This window comes from Chrysemys picta, chromosome 7 (genome assembly GCF_011386835.1).
Source record: "Chrysemys picta bellii isolate R12L10 chromosome 7, ASM1138683v2, whole genome shotgun sequence".
Taxonomy (NCBI): Eukaryota; Metazoa; Chordata; order Testudines; family Emydidae; genus Chrysemys; species Chrysemys picta.
The window spans coordinates 77,595,776-77,612,216 of NC_088797.1; the positions used below are offsets into that span (position 1 = coordinate 77,595,776).

Below are 16,441 nucleotides of genomic sequence, written 5' to 3' on the forward strand. Positions count from 1 at the left end.
TTCATTCACACAATCATTCATTCAAGTTCTGTATAGGTGTTATAGTTACCAGCCTAGAAGTTGCTCATGCCAAGTTACTGGCCAGGTATCTTGGTCATGAGGATGGAGCCGAGTCTGTGTCAGGTGCACCTGATGCTCCTGGAGGCTGGCAGCAGAACCAGAGACTCAAAGTCATCAGTCTTTAGAGTCCCTTCTTATAGGAATTAATTCCTATGTTAGTCTATGGGAGCTGTTTCATCCTGCTGTTGCTGACTCAATCAGCAGATGGCACATTTCTGTCCAAAGTGGCACATTCCTGGTGGCTCCACACTGTCCAAAGTTTGTGTTTCTCATCCTTCCAGGTGATGGGGTGGGTCCCAGTTTACCCTCCGGGGGTTTCTGGTCATCCACTTGACACATTCTTCGGCCGATGGATACTCCTTTTCTAGGCTGGCACCTCCCTAACCATCCATGTATATCAAGCATTCATCAGCATACATTCCATCCCTTAACCATATTTTAATTTACTGTCTCCACCACTTTCAGAGTGTGTGCTAATTCATTTGAGACTCCCGGCCCTTTAATCACAGAGGGTGGGGGTCTGATCTAGGAGCAGTTGAATGAAGTGAAAGACACTTAACAGCTTATAGTGTTTGTTTACATTGTATAACAAAGTCAGTTAACTTGTTTGTAAGTTTTACATAGTAGTCACAGGATAGATAGAAACCATTGATTATACAGACAGTAGCTTACAAGTTTTAACAGAAGACCCAAGAGATTTTTTGTACTTGGTGAAACTGTTGAATTTTAAAGTGTGGGGGCCAAATTATGAGGGGGGTCACTGTCTCTTGGGGGAATCACTGTTAGTACCTTCTTTAATATCCCTACATAATCCCCCTTTTGACACTACGATATTTATATAATCGTTAGTGTCACTTTCTTTTTAACCTGTTTGAGAGAAGGTACTGTGAGGCAACATGTGTTTGTGATTCCAATTTAGCATACATTCTGTTTATCTGAAAACACATGCCATACATACCAATTATACAAATACAATTTAATATCAAGACTACTATCAAGGGGTGTAGCATTACTGATAGGATGCCAGGGGTAGTCGGGGACCATCCAGAGAATCATTTACATTCATCTACAGGGGGGGTTGCTAACACTCCCATCCTCCCAAAATACTTCCTCCCATGAGTGGATACAGACACATTGTCCATTGTACAATACTTTGGTGTCATTATCCAATTCATCCCACATACATGATTCCAATGAAACATCTTTACTACAAGGCTCTGGGGCAACAGGTAAGGTGAGGCATACCCACTTTTGAGGAGTCCATTCGGTACAACCTCTAGTGTCCAATAGTTTTCCTCCCTCCCCAGCCCACTGGCTCGAGGTCCGAGGCAGCCAGAATGATCCCATGTGTAATATGGGGAGTGGGCTAACCTTCCATACCTTTGCCTCCAGAGACTGTTGGTGTGCTATTTTTACAATTATTTTCCCAATTAACAAGTCTGATTTCACAGTGCTGGAAACATACTGCATCCAGTCATATTGGTACATACAGATCAGTGCTGCTCCTACAACACTCCGCCCCTGGATCTATGATCATTACAGTACAGTAGTTGTCGTTGTAGGGCACAGGTGATCTGTTGTAAACAAACCAAACAATTATAAGCAGGTGAGTATAACTAAAATCATTACAATTGACCAAACACCAGATATAATATAAACAGAAATGCAAACAATTAAGTATAATAATTGGGAATACAATAAAACCTGAAACCATTACAATAATTAGGTACATTGACAAATAAAATGAGGTCCAAGTTTGATGCTGCAATAGTCATCAAACAATAAAAGTTACTGAGGTTAGGACCTTTTTAATGCAGAATCCCCTATTTTTAACAGTTGTTCTTAAGAGGTTTCTGGGGACCTGAAAGATGGGGCCCTGCAATCATGGGCTAAGGTTTTACAGGTTATGGGGGCCCAAGAACTACCCTTCAGGGCTTGGGGAAGTAGAATACAGAGTGCATAGAGGAAAGTGTGGAATTAACAGTACAAGCAAATGTAACTAACAATACAAATGTATCAATAACAAAAATTAACAACAAAATGACTATTAGAGAACCTAACAAAAAATAAACCTGATGCACTGGGGACCAAAGTCTTTTGGACACAAGTGGTGATTGATAAGTTGGATGGATATGGGGGAAGTAGAAGAAAAGACATTTGTCTTGTCTAGTGTAGTATCCCCTTTTTCTCTGGACCCAATGCTATCACAGGACACCACTAGAGACAGACACAGAACATGCAACACTGAACACAGAATTTGTCGCGACACTATAACCATGGTCTTTTATAACTCTTCAGCTGGTACCAGCTCTCCTGATGTTCTGGTTCAGAGCCTGAAAGATAGAAGCTTGGAAACAAATTAGCACAGTGCTTTCACCCTGGCAGAACCTGCTTGGTCTCTGCCACAGTGTGTTTGGTATTTGGGGCTGCACAAATGCTAATTAAGTGGTGCATTTCTTGTGAGTGTAAATCCTCCCTTTCTCTCAGTAAAAGGGCGTTAACACTCCATCTAGAAAAAAAATTCTGTTTTAAAATCTCCAGCCATTTTGCCATGGCCTGGAGATACTTGTCCTGAAGACTGCGGTCTGTATGGGACATGGAGTTTGTGTGAAACCCCTAATGCTTTAAGCAGTAGAGTAAATATGTCTCCCACAAAGGATCCTCCCTTGTCTGAGTCGATAATCTCGGGAGTCCCATATCTGCAAACCACTTCAGAGAATAGTTTCTTAGCGGCTGTGCAGGCGCTATTGTTCCTAGTAGGGAAAGCTTCCACCCAACCTGAAAAGGAATCTGTGATTACAAGTAGATATCGAAATCCTTCTTTACTCCTTGGCAATTTATCAATGAAGTCCATTTGGATTCTATGCCAGGGTCCCAGCCTTCTTTGATGTAGCATCTGAGGCTGGTGTGGAGGACAAGCTTTATCTTTGGCACACTGTATACAATTCCTGACCCATGTATCCACATCATCTCTCATCCCCTTCCATTCTGCCACTTGCTTTAACCTTCCCAGCGTCCCTTCCACTCCTTCATGCATGAACTGATGAGCTATAACCAGTTCCTGCCTTTCAATCCTTCCTGGGACGTGGACTGCTTCTAATACCTTCTTTTCCTGCCTTCGGGTCACCGCTGCTATCCCTTCATAATCTCTGGCTATGGCATCAGCACAGTTATTTCATACTGTTTCAGCTGCAGAGCCTTTTCCATGTGCCTTGACATGTTTGATTTTAAGCTGGTTGGGATGAGAGGTAACCCAGGCATAAATCCATTTCTATTCATCTATATATGCTATTTTTTTCCCATCTGCAGCTTTCCAATTGTTCCTCTGCCAATCAAACATCCAATATTGCACCCCATTTACACAGTAATTGCTGTCAGCATAAATGTATACAGTCTTGGGGCAGTTCTCTGTTTCATACTGTTTTAGGACTGGGTATATGGCATGGAGTTCAGCATGTTGTGCTGAGCCATGATCCAAATACCCCTTTAGTACCTCCTCTTCTAAAATGATGGCTGCATATCTGATTCTCTTTTTACCGTGCACCACCATGGAACTGCCATCGGTGTACCAAATATGTCTCTCCTGACCCATGGTATCCAATTCTTCCGGGGGGGGGGGGGGGTGCTTGGGCTTGTGCTATCCTCTGTTCTAGTGTGACTGCTGGACATACATTTTATTTCTCTGCTTTTGCAGCAGAGGCTTGTAAATCTTGGTGCAGTTTTTTATTTTTGCATGTAGCCAATTGAAGGAATACCTTGTTACAGGTCTTCCATAGAAGCCAAACTGCAGCTGCTTCCTTTTGTTTTTACAGAGTTTTCATGTACCCTCGTCAAAGTGACAGTCTGATTACACAGAGCCATCTTAAGGCTCAGTGTTTCTAGCAGTGCTTCTTTTTGTTTTGTGCACCTCACCCCTGCTGTTGCCTCAGAGGGGCACTGTTAATTTCTTATTCTTTTACTACAGCTCTCATTTGCTATTTTGTTACACATTAAAAACAAAACAAAACTAATTTATCTTAAACCTACAAAACAGGAGTTTTACAAACCAGATGTGTTGGTTTAGGTTCTTAGAACTTTACATATTTCCACAGACAAATAGATACATACACATTTTCTTTCCCTTAACATCTTTTCTACATTGCTGTTTTTACATAGCTGTACATAGATTATATTCCCTTCATACATTTGGGTCAGTTAAGTTTCAATAGAATCCCCTCATGTTTTTAACAAATTTGACTAAATTGTTCATAGTCAAATTATTTCAAATACCTGGATTATTTACAGACATTCCTTTGGAAAAGGGCCCATTTTTCCTTCAGAATGGCTGCAAAGAAACCAAGAATTCCTTTTCTCTTTAACATGGTACTTTTTAGCATTTTCACAAAGTTTAATTGCTTAATTCTGTTCAGCCTCTGTAGAGTTAACTTTTCAGGGTCTTTCCTTAAATTACTGTTTATCTCCCAAAATGACACCTTTATCAATTAGATTTTACCATTTTAAGTATTGTTCCAGGGTTTCATGCCTGCACTTATTGCTTTCTTACTCCTGCCACTATGCCCTTAAGGCTTCCAACCAATTTCTTGCCTGCTTGTCTGGGCCTGATCCTGCTTTTTCCAAAGAACCTTTCCTTTCCATGGGCACAAGCTTTGTTCCACTACCAATTTAGCAAGGAGGGTGGGCTTCTCAACCAGCCCCCACCCTTCCTGGTCCCTTTCCTTAAACATTTCTTTCAATATTGTGAAATGACCATAATATCACTCACAAGAAAAACAAAACAAAGCAAAACAAACAAACAAACATAAACCACACTACACTGCCCAAACTCCTATATTCTTCAGAGTTTGGTTTAACAGAACAAGATTTGTATCTTATGATTTTAACCCACTTTGGGCCAGAGGGAGAGACGCTAAGCTTCCCTCTGTATTGCTCGGGCTTTTACCACCGAGGGTTCATCCACCAAATATAAAAATCCTTCCCAGGATCAGAGCGAGAAACAGTAAGTTTTCCTCTGTACAGGCTGTTAGGCGGAGGTAGCTGTCATTACAAGCCTCCCACAGCAGCCAGATCCCTGCAGCGTCTCTTTTTGCTGCATTTCGGGGTTTACATATGAGGATATAGTGAGCCAATCTATCCTCTAGATCTGAAATAGAGCAAGCATCTGCAAGGGCTTGTTCAGTCCAAAGACTGTGCCTATATCTCTGAAGGATTTGTTTAAAGGGTGTTATTTCTTTTACAAAAGGTGAGGTTGGAGCTCCTTCAAACTCCATTCCTGTCTCTGAGACTGTTCTCCCTTGTCTTTTCTTAAACATTTTTTTAACACGTGTATAGTTTCCTTTGTCACCCCTGAACCCTTGCAGCGAGTGACACAGCCTAAATTATCTTATCCTGCTACCCCTGATCTCGTTCAGCGAGCAGCTTTACCTTGCCCTATAGGCTCTTGTTACCCCTGATTTCTCAGTGAACACTTTGGATAAGATTAATTGTAGCTTAAAGTTTCTATGAGCTCTTTTATGAAGCCTCTACCCACCGGAGGTCAGTAGGCTTTGGTTAACCAAAAATAGAACCGCTCTCTATAGAGCCGGCTGTGTGCACACCAATATTTACAATACCTGAGGCTTTTTTACCAATATTCCCCCCTTTCGCAATTCTCCACCAAAATGTTATACCAATAGAATAAAAACCAGCAGGATCTTATTAAGAGGGATAAGGCAAAGATGCCACATTTATTGTAAATATACTGATAAAGCAAAAGATAAAAGTAAACAACGTTGTTTGACTACTTATTTCTTATACATACACACATACATATATATATATATAGAGAGAGAGAGATTCATTCACACAATCATTCATTCAAGTTCTGTATAGGTGTTATAGTTACCAGCCTAGAAGTTGCTCATGCCAAGTTACTGGCCAGGTATCTTGGTCATGAGGATGGAGCCGAGTCTGTGTCAGGTGCACCTGATGCTCCTGGAGGCTGGCAGCAGAACCAGAGACTCAAAGTCATCAGTCTTTAGAGTCCCTTCTTATAGGAATTAATTCCTATGTTAGTCTATGGGAGCTGTTTCATCCTGCTGTTGCTGACTCAATCAGCAGATGGCACATTTCTGTCCAAAGTGGCACATTCCTGGTGGCTCCACACTGTCCAAAGTTTGTGTTTCTCATCCTTCCAGGTGATGGGGTGGGTCCCAGTTTACCCTCCGGGGGTTTCTGGTCATCCACTTGACACATTCTTCGGCCGATGGATACTCCTTTTCTAGGCTGGCACCTCCCTAACCATCCATGTATATCAAGCATTCATCAGCATACATTCCATCCCTTAACCATATTTTAATTTACTGTCTCCACCACTTTCAGAGTGTGTGCTAATTCATTTGAGACTCCCGGCCCTTTAATCACAGAGGGTGGGGGTCTGATCTAGGAGCAGTTGAATGAAGTGAAAGACACTTAACAGCTTATAGTGTTTGTTTACATTGTATAACAAAGTCAGTTAACTTGTTTGTAAGTTTTACATAGTAGTCACAGGATAGATAGAAACCATTGATTATACAGACAGTAGCTTACAAGTTTTAACAGAAGACCCAAGAGATTTTTGTACTTGGTGAAACTGTTGAATTTTAAAGTGTGGGGGCCAAATTATGAGGGGGTCACTGTCTCTTGGGGGAATCACTGTTAGTACCTTCTTTAATATCCCTACAAGATAACAAGTGTCTGCACCCAAATGTTTTTCTTTCCCATAAGTTCATTAAGTTTCATAAGAAGTGAATAAAGTGGTTTATATGGGAATTCCATTTATAAATCTAACTCTGCTTCTCTGGGTATTCTCAATCTGGAGATCATGATCATCTTGCTTTTCCTATCTTGATAAATGGGAGGGGAATCCTGGCTAGATGGGAGGATATCACGGGATGGCCCCAGTGTGGAAATGGGGGTTGCTGTGTGGAAAGGATTGAGAATCACTCTATTATTGTAAATATTGTAATATACTGTAGCATATATAAAATAATACAGAAAAGTTGTTTTGTTGTTTGTTGTACTTAAGTCCATGTCACTGGACTGGGAGTAAAAAAGACATCTCAACTAGTAACTCCCTGTGTGATGTTAGTTAAGTCAATTCCCTCCTCTGTTTTTTTCCATTTCGTCAACTGTTAAGTGAGGATACTGATGCTTACCTTTGTTTGTGATGTGTTTTGAGATCTATGTATGAAAAATTATGTGTTAATAACAATAATAAGGTCTGGAGAGCCATGTAGGTTGTATTGTGCATGCACCGATGCTCGGGAATTTTTAATTCTAAATTGTGGTAACATAAAGCAGAGTCTAGACTGAATAGTGGAGAGGGGATTCTGAAAAGAGAAATACTGTTGACTGCATAAATAAATAAATACCCGCCCCCCGCCAACAAACCAACCACCACACTACCCATGCAACAGTGTTTTCTTTTGTTAAATGTTCTGTCTTGCCAAGAGATCATATATATTGGGGCAAAACTCCCAAGTTTACAGAGAATTTACGGTGCTGCTTAAAGAACAATCATAAGTGTGAAAGGAAATGGTTGCTGAATTATTGTGGCTGAATACAGCAAGAGAGCACTTACAGTGCAGCTCAATCTCAATTCCTCTTACATACATCACCACACAATCCTCATTTACTGCCCACGGCTTATGGGGGTACAGGTGGTGAATGATCAAACAGTGACTAACATTATTTATTATTCTGGAGTCCTATTTGCCATCAAGGCTTGTAATTGCTGTCTGTTTCCTTGACTCTTGAAGATTGTCAACCACCTGTTGGAATTTCCCCTCCGCCCCTGCCAATTTTAATGGACGATACACCTTCAAAAACTCCACTACCCAAGGTTGTTACTACTGATTTATGCTCATTGTGCAACAATGGATTTTCAGGACAAAATAAATGATGGCAGCTGGTCATTGCCCTAGAAGTCAGATACATCTGAATATTACTAGTTCTGTCAGAATATTTCTGTCATAAGCTCAGCTGGGCCAGTATGGCAGGATGACAGTTAAATATCTGATGACTATTAGAGGATTCACTTGTGAGATTTTTGAGGTTTTATAGACTATTTAATGATTAGCTCTGTCTTTGTCCTTGCTAAGTGGCGGTGGCCTTTTTAGCTTCCTCCAAAGCTTCTCATACCCTAGCATGTTTGTGAGGGGGCCCAACTCTTCCTGACCTCCTGCAGGTGTTAAAAAATTACTTGCTAGGTGTCACAGGTGCCTAGAATGGATCATAGCTAAGGGTGCCAATCTCAGGTTAGACTATCAGAAAACAGGGCAGACATACCCAAACTGGTGGTATGGTCTATAATTAGATTTAACCAAACCAACAACAAATATGCGCTCCTGGACACTATACTAGCTTACCATGGAGCCACAGCCAGTCCACTTAGACACCCCAGCCTATACTGCCACCCAGACAAACTGGACATAATGATGAAAGGTTATTAAACCCAAAATTCATCATACATTACGTCATAGGCGCCAACTCCGTGGGTGTTCCGGGGCTGAAGCACCCACGGGGAAAAATTGGTGTATGCTCTGCACCTACCAGCAGCCTAGCTCCCCTCCCCATCCCCCCCCGGAGCCCTGCCCCGCCTCACCTCCGCCTCCTCCCCTGAGCGCACCGCGTCCCCGCTTCTCCTCCCAGCGCTTGCCACAGCAAAACAGCTGTTTCGTGGCATAACAACCTGTGGGAGGGAGGGGGGAGAAGCAGGAACATGGTGCACTCAGGGGAAGAGGTGGGGCCAGGGCAGGGATTTGGGGAAGGAGTCCAATAGGGGCAGGGAGGGGTGGAGTTCGGGTGGGGACTTGGGGAAGGGGTTGAAATGGGGGAGGGGCAGGGACGGGAGGGATGGGGCAGGGGTGCATTCGGGGTGGAGGGGGTCGAGCACCCACCGGCACCAGGAGAAGTTGGTGCCTATGCATTAGGTTACTTCCAGCCCCAAAGGGCCAGTCACTTACCCCGGATCAAGGGATATTTCAGATCTCACCAAAGTCAGAGCTGAAGCCAATTTCTTTAGTAAACTAAATTAAAGATTTAAGAAAAAGAAATGCACGTTATTGAGAGGTTAAAGCAGGTAAAATACTTTACAGCATTCTTTGTTCTTATTTTATCCACACAAATTCATCAATCTCTACTGATTATTGCCTGTCAATATTTTGTGCTTCCCACGATATCTAGACAGGTCAAATATTTCAGTCCTGGTTCATATATCGGCTTAATATTGCTAGCATATTGTGTTTATAAATTAGATGGAGGTGGTAAAATTACTGTATTGATTATTAGCTGTAAACTCAACTATTAAAAGCAATTTATTCAGCATGTTTGGCACCTGGGATTCTGGAAACTGATAACCTCATTAATTTTCTGGATGTCCCTATCAAGGCTCTATACTCAGACAAGGCTGAAAGAGAATTAAATTCACAGAAAGACCATAAATGTCCATATTGATTCAAGCCTTTTGTTAAAATTCTTTGTATGTTCTATGTTCACGTTCACCGCAGTCATTCCAATCCAGAATGTGTGCATGTGTGCGGGGGAGGGGGGAGGGCAGGTGGCTATGGGAGGTCTGATATCATCATACGTATCTGGTACTTCAATGAACTTCACTGAGTTCTATGAGACTTGCTGCAATGGGTTGTGTGGGGTGGGGGAGTTCTGTGTACTGACAGGATTATGATGGGTGAATACATATTGCATTAGTCAACATAATCTTGGGAAGTGATTAAAGGGAGAATATTGCAGCCTTCAGACTGATCCCTAGATAAGCACTTAAAAGCACAAAAAAGAGGGTGCTCATTCATTCAAAAGCCCTCTTGGAATCAGTTTACAGGAAGTCCATGCACTGCTTGGGAGAGATTGTGGTCAGTAATGACTCTGAAGTGCTTTTTGGTTTTATAGCATTTCTGAAAAGCTTCAGCAAAGAGGAAAAATTAAACAAAGATATAAAAATGGAGACTTGGAAAAGGCTTTCAAAGCTCTTAGAAAGGGAATTGTACCACACAGCTAAAAATATAGCGCAGGTGGAAATGAATAAATGTCAGAAGTTCAAGCCTACGGGATCAGTCCTTCAAAATGTGCTATGAGAAAGCGCACCTTCTATCACCACTTTCCAGCTTGCTGAAAATCCTAAGAGATCTTGTTGTGCTTCAGGTGTGAAGAGTACAACATCAGGCACAAATAGTTCAAGATACAGGGCATTTGTCATGTTTTGTTCAATTTCTGTCTCTTCTATGTTCGGTTGTTGTTGTTTTTTTTTTTGTCAATTAAATTTAGTGTTGGTTAACACTGCCAGACTGACAACACTAGAGAATGAACTGAATACAAATAACCTGGATGCTTCAGTGACCGCAGCCAATGTGCTCATCCCAGAGCTGTGAGAAGATGAGAATGTAATTCAGGCATAGTCCATACACTAGTGATAAGTTAGTCTCCACAATTATTTCATGCTCCTTTCCATGTCCAGCCCTTGGCTTCTATTGAGACCACCAACAAGGGTGCCAAACATGAAGATGTTGTCTTTCCTGAAATGTGATCTTCTGTTCACTAGGAATTGGTTTGATACCATAAACTACTCTTTCACAGAGTATCAAATAACTTTCAGCTGTTTGCGAATCTCAGCATGGTTAAATTTGAACCAAGAAGAAGGGGGAGATCTTCATATGCATTAAATTTAACATGATTCTTCCACTCCCTCTTTTGCAGCCAGTTTTTCAAATATTTGTCTCTAATTTTGTGCCTGCAATCAACTGGATAGAAATCACACATTCTGGACATCTTACAAGGTGCAAACAGTGGAGAAGCAGGCCCATAACAAATTTATAACTGTCTCTTCATTTATTTTCTATTACTATGCTATATATGTAATAATTGGAGATGGACTGAGGTGACAGCGATCAGATCCAGTTTATAATTCTGGGTTTGGATTATATCTAAAACCCTGACAGTGGTTTTGATTTGCACTCAGATTCAACAAACTGACAACCCTTCTTTCAAGAATTTACACATGAACATTCATCCAGGTGCATCTTCCTTCCCCTACAACAGTCACTAGCCACTAGACATCATCAGTGATGGGAAGCTGCAGGTGTCCACCTCTTCTTCATAAGGGACAATGGAGGATCCCTAGCATGGGCTCTGCCCCAAACCTGGTTGTGGTCTTTAGGAACCTTTGCTTTGTTGAGGACTGCTGGAACACTTTGGACTCTAGCAACTACACCAGCTTGCCCTCTCTGTCTTGACACACACCCCTGCATTGGGGTGCAAGAGAAGGTAGGTGTACTAATCTGTGCTACTGATTCTATGCCTTTTGTGGCATGCTGGGGAGTAATCAGCAAGTAATGTAGGGGAAATTCTGCTTCCTTTGAACAGTTTGAGTGGTGTAAAGCGAGTACAGTGGGCCAGAGAATCTTAAGTTTTGCATTTCCTGACATTTTGTGATGGATAAGTGCAATCTTAAACTTGAACTAAAGTATTGATGCATTTGCATTTTTTATATACAGTGAAGAAAGCAATAAACAGGATATACAGTTAGCCATCTTAAAATTATGGTTTGTCCTGCATTTCCAAAATGAACATTTTAGATTAAAAAAGATAAATGCCAGAATGACCACAGTTGCAAACAAAGCACCTTATCCAGCAGTCCTTTGCAGCCAAACTGTTACCAAAGCCTCAGTAAATACACTAAAATAACCTTAATGCTGCCCCATAGCTACACCAAACTTTACTCTTCCTTCCTTCATATTGGGAAAGAAGAAGGTCTTCAAGTACTGTCTCCCTATTTAGTAATACAGCCATGGAATGAAGTGGGTGAGAAAAACCCACAAAAGGAGGCGGAGAAGAGATGAAGATCTTTACCAAGGGAAATAAAAATGACACTTGGGGTAGGGCGTGGGGAGTGGGAGAATGATGTTGTGGTCTGCAGAGCTTTATGCATAAGAGCTTCATTCTGGTCATCTGCACTACAGTTTTCTCTGACTGCACTAGCTGGGAAGGGAGCCAAACCTAAACGTATTTTCAACTTTCCAGTCGTCTCTTATGTAGTTTGTGTACTGCAGTCAGTACGTTTCCTTTTGTGTTTCTCTTTTCTTTTTTATTCAAGCTTCAGTTTAAGAGCTGTGTTGCAGTCTAGGGGCCACAGCATATCGCTGTAGGCTGAGGAGAGGAATACACACATGGAAATGTGTCAAACTGAACAGAGACAATGGGGCTGTTGTTGGGCTAGCTAGCTGTGATGAAATAAAAACCCTCTGAAGTTCATGCAGTATGGGAAGTGGTGGTTGCTTGATTGAAGGAAGGAATCCTCTTTGGTAACCCAATAAGTAACCCAGATTGGGCATGTGTCAGCTGACCTGGGTTCGCAGGGCTCAAGCTGTGGGGCTGTAAAATTGCGATGTAGACATTTGGGCCTGGGTTGGAGCCCGAGCTGTGGGACCCTCCCCACGCACTAGGTCCCAGAGCTCAGACTCTAGCCCAAGCCCTAACATCTACACCACAATTTTAGAGCCCTGCAGCCAGAGCCCTGCAAGCCTGAGTCAGCTGACATGGGCCAGCCCTGGCATTTCATTGCAGTGTTTATATATGGAAAAATTGAACTAGATGCATGCTGTGTTATTCTGAACAGCAACCTTCTAGAAGCAGAAGAGAGAACATTTCTTCTGTTCATTATAGGACTCCAAAACTGTGTCTGTGCTGAAAGTGCAGCTTGATTTCATGGCTTATTGAAATGAATCTAGTATCCAGTGTGACATTTCAAATAACAGCAACAATATAGTTTTCCAATACTTTACATTAAGCACATGTGTTTTGCAGTTAATGGAGCTGTCGGTGATACAAGAGTGCAATGGAAACAAAAAACCATACTTAATGCACTGAACTTTGACCACATAACAGCAACTAGAAAATAAAATCCATTTATTTTTCTTCTTCCTTTTGCTTTAAGGAGCTGAACGAACTTTGTAGAAATGCTGCAGCGGGTTGTGAATGAGGATCTATGAGATGAGAAAAGCATGCCCTTCTGCTCAGAGGACAGAGTGAATGAGCAAAAGCAAGCAGTGCTGCGATGTTGGGCTGTTCGTTCTCTGATGAATATTCGGGTGCAGTCATAGAAGGCTAGGAAGCCTGATATTAAAACAAAATATGTATCAATGTGTTTGTCTGTTGCAAAGCACTAATCACTAGGAGAATGATTCAGTTAGGCAGTCAGGCCTTATCCAAAAACCAATGAAGTCTATGAGAGTCTTCAGTGAACTTTCGATCAAAAATACCATAGTCTAGATTTTTAAAACCCAGCCTTCTTTTATGTGCTTATAATAATCATTGGATGCTATTTCGCAACTGGAGTTAGTTGTATGCTCTTTTGATGTCATTTAAAAGTCTAATTGCATAGTACACAGATACAATGATTTAGTATATTTTGAACTTATGTCATGTTTTCTTAAAATCCTACTTCCTCAATTTTCTGGTTAAGGCAGGAGTTAGGTGAACCCTGGTCTAATGCTGAAGCAGGACTCAGAGTAACATCAATTGAGTGGATTGGCAGGGTCCCAGCCTCAGCTCCCATTTTGTCTGAGTGAAAGAGGGATGTTCCTGCTTCTATAATGTGACTGTCTTTAAGCCTGTAGGATGGGGGAAATGGGAGAAGACACAGAATTCAAGGGATGAATGGTGAAAATAAACTGGGGTTTCTGGAGGCCTGTGAGCCACCAGGAGGGTGAAGAGGATAGCCATTGATGGCTAACTTGCCTGCTTCCAGGTGAATCTACAGAGACAGTGATGGAATAGGTGAAATGGATTTTCAATCCTTGAATTCCCACTCCTTATGCCCATTTAACTGTCCACTGAATAGCTAGTTCTCCTATCTCTTACAGGGGCACCTTCATGACATGGGCATTTTTTCTCCACTGTGAATGTTTCCAGCCAAAGGTACAATAGCAAGCCAGGAAGCAATAGGGCCGGGGTGTGTTGAAGAGTCCCATGTAAAGGTAAGCACTCTGATGGAAAGCAAATCCCTTGCTTTGCTATTAAAGTATCTTCCTGCTACATAAATTATTATTGACTCTGCTAAATAATAAATAAAGTCACATTACCAAATCAGCCTCTCCTGATGCAATAATGAAAACATCTTACTGATCTCCTTTCTCATCCATGACTCATTTTCAATGAGAAATGGAAGTGGCAAAAGCCATCTCTTGCAGACTCTGACTCAGAAGCCTCTTTTTTTTTTTATTTAACTTGTTATGTATTAAAATGTTCTGGATACAGGTTGACTTGCTTTGTTCAATATTTATTATTGTTTCACCTGCCTTGAAATGGGAATAGGTAAACCTTTGATAAATGAATTCAAAGGCAGTCAAAATTCATTGTTCTTGCTATAATTGTCTTTGTGTCCTCTGCTGGAATTTTATTTGGTACCTTCTGGTGACACCCTTCTGGGAATGAAATAGATATGCCTTCTGATACAATAGAACATCAATAACACACACACTTCATTAATCCAGACATTCCTTAATTCACAAATGCCCAGTTGTTTTTTCTCACTTCTCAGCAATGATGTGAAGTCTACTATTACTAAGAGCCAGATTCTCCTACCCTCCCTCATGTTTTTCTATCTCCCCACCTTACTCCACCTAACATCACTGGGCCCACTTGTGGAATCAGGTGTTACTCAATAGGACTAGGAATCTGGCACTATGACTTCAATACTCTTACAAAATATACCAGAGAACATTCATTACTATAGTTTGAAGTATCATAAATAATTTAGCATTGAACTACACATATCAAATACATGATCACCATGATTATGTATTGTGATCAGCTAACCTTTCACTTTTATTATTGTGCTTTTTTGTGTGCTCACTAATTTGCAATATCCAGCCATTTACAATGGGTCTTCCAATTAGCAAGGTTTCCTGAGGACTGTCTCTCCATTATTCTCTAAAGCACCATGCACTTATTGCATTATGTAAATATTAAATAATAACACAATCTCTATCTCATTCAGCAACAAGACACTAAGGGGACTATTTTATCTTTTTGATTTTGTGTAGGTACATGACTATCACAAATTACTGGAAAAAATGAAAGCAATATTTTTCTTTTGACTGATATAACGAAGACATACTTTAAAAGGTGTAAAGTTTAAAGATGGACCCTTTGGTCTTATAGTTATAATAGAAGGATAAAGGCTTGTGCCACTCCCTCTTCTTTCTATTCATGGCACACACAAGAAAGTTTTTTAAAAATAAAGGGGATGTGTGGAAAAACCCAGCTGATTTAAATTAATATTTTTTCTTTCACTCAGAGCAGCTAAAAAAGAAACCACCCAGATGTAAATATCCCTTTAAATTTCATTCTGAGATCTTCACTGTCAGCATAACATGATGTGATGCAACTGAAAAATGAAACAGGGGCAACAATAGTTTAAAGTGACTGTTGTTGTTTCCATTATTAAGTCCTGACTCATGGTGCTACAAGGAAACACGACATGACACGACTAAGTGGTGAAATGGATGCAATAAAAATTTAAGCAAGGCATACACAGAGAAGCATACAACAGCTGCACATTAGCAATCCAAGGCACTTCAGAAACAAACAAAAAAAGCCAGCCAGTCCAACCCTGCCTTATTTTTCCTGTCTTCTTCCCATCAACCGGTTTCTAGAGTATTCTTCCCAGTCCCTTGCTTCTTTAAAATCAAAGCTAGATGTCTCTTTCCTGAACTATTTTAGTTATTTAAAGCTTTTCAGTGAATTTAGCCCTGGCAAAAGACAGCTCAGAAAACTAAGGTCTTCTGTTTATTCACAGAAATTGCGATATTGTCAAGCAACACAGCTCAATGTCTTGCCAATGTGATTACAAGCACTGCCAAAGTATGTGAATACTGGACAGAGGTGCTGGAACTAGGGTAGCTGGGAATGCAGCAGCACCCCTGACTTGAAATGGTTTCCATTATATACAGGGTTGACAGTTTTGTTCAATGGCTTTCAACACCCCCACTATCCAAATTGTTTCAACGCCACTGACACTGGATGATAATTAGAACACACTGTTCTGTTATTGCCGACATAATCTACATACAGACATAGTACAGATTTAGACCCAGACCTTGAGAAGAGCTGATCAGAAATGTTCTGTCTATATGGTTTTTTTCACCAGAATATGCTGATTTGTCAAAACCAAAACTGTGAAGGGGGCAAGAGTTTTGACGACTCTCCACATTTAAAAAAAATGTGAAAAGAAGTTTTGAAATAGTAAAAAAGTCCTATTTTAACATTTTTGAATGAAAAGTTGTTTATCATTTCAAAACAACTTTTCATTACGTTTTAGTTTATTTATATTTTAAAAGGAAAAACATTTTTT

General features: G+C 40.9%; 1 long non-coding RNA gene across 2 annotated transcripts in view; it reads left to right on the forward strand.

The window, feature by feature from the left end:
* Window positions 1-14,503, forward strand: part of LOC101951667 (uncharacterized) — a 41,143-nt gene extending 26,640 nt beyond the window's left edge. For both annotated transcript variants that reach the window (XR_010589226.1, XR_010589227.1), the window contains one exon: window positions 13,022-14,503. This is a non-coding gene — a long non-coding RNA (uncharacterized LOC101951667). The remainder of the gene's footprint in view (window positions 1-13,021) is intronic.
* Window positions 14,504-16,441: the final 1,938 nt, after the last annotated feature.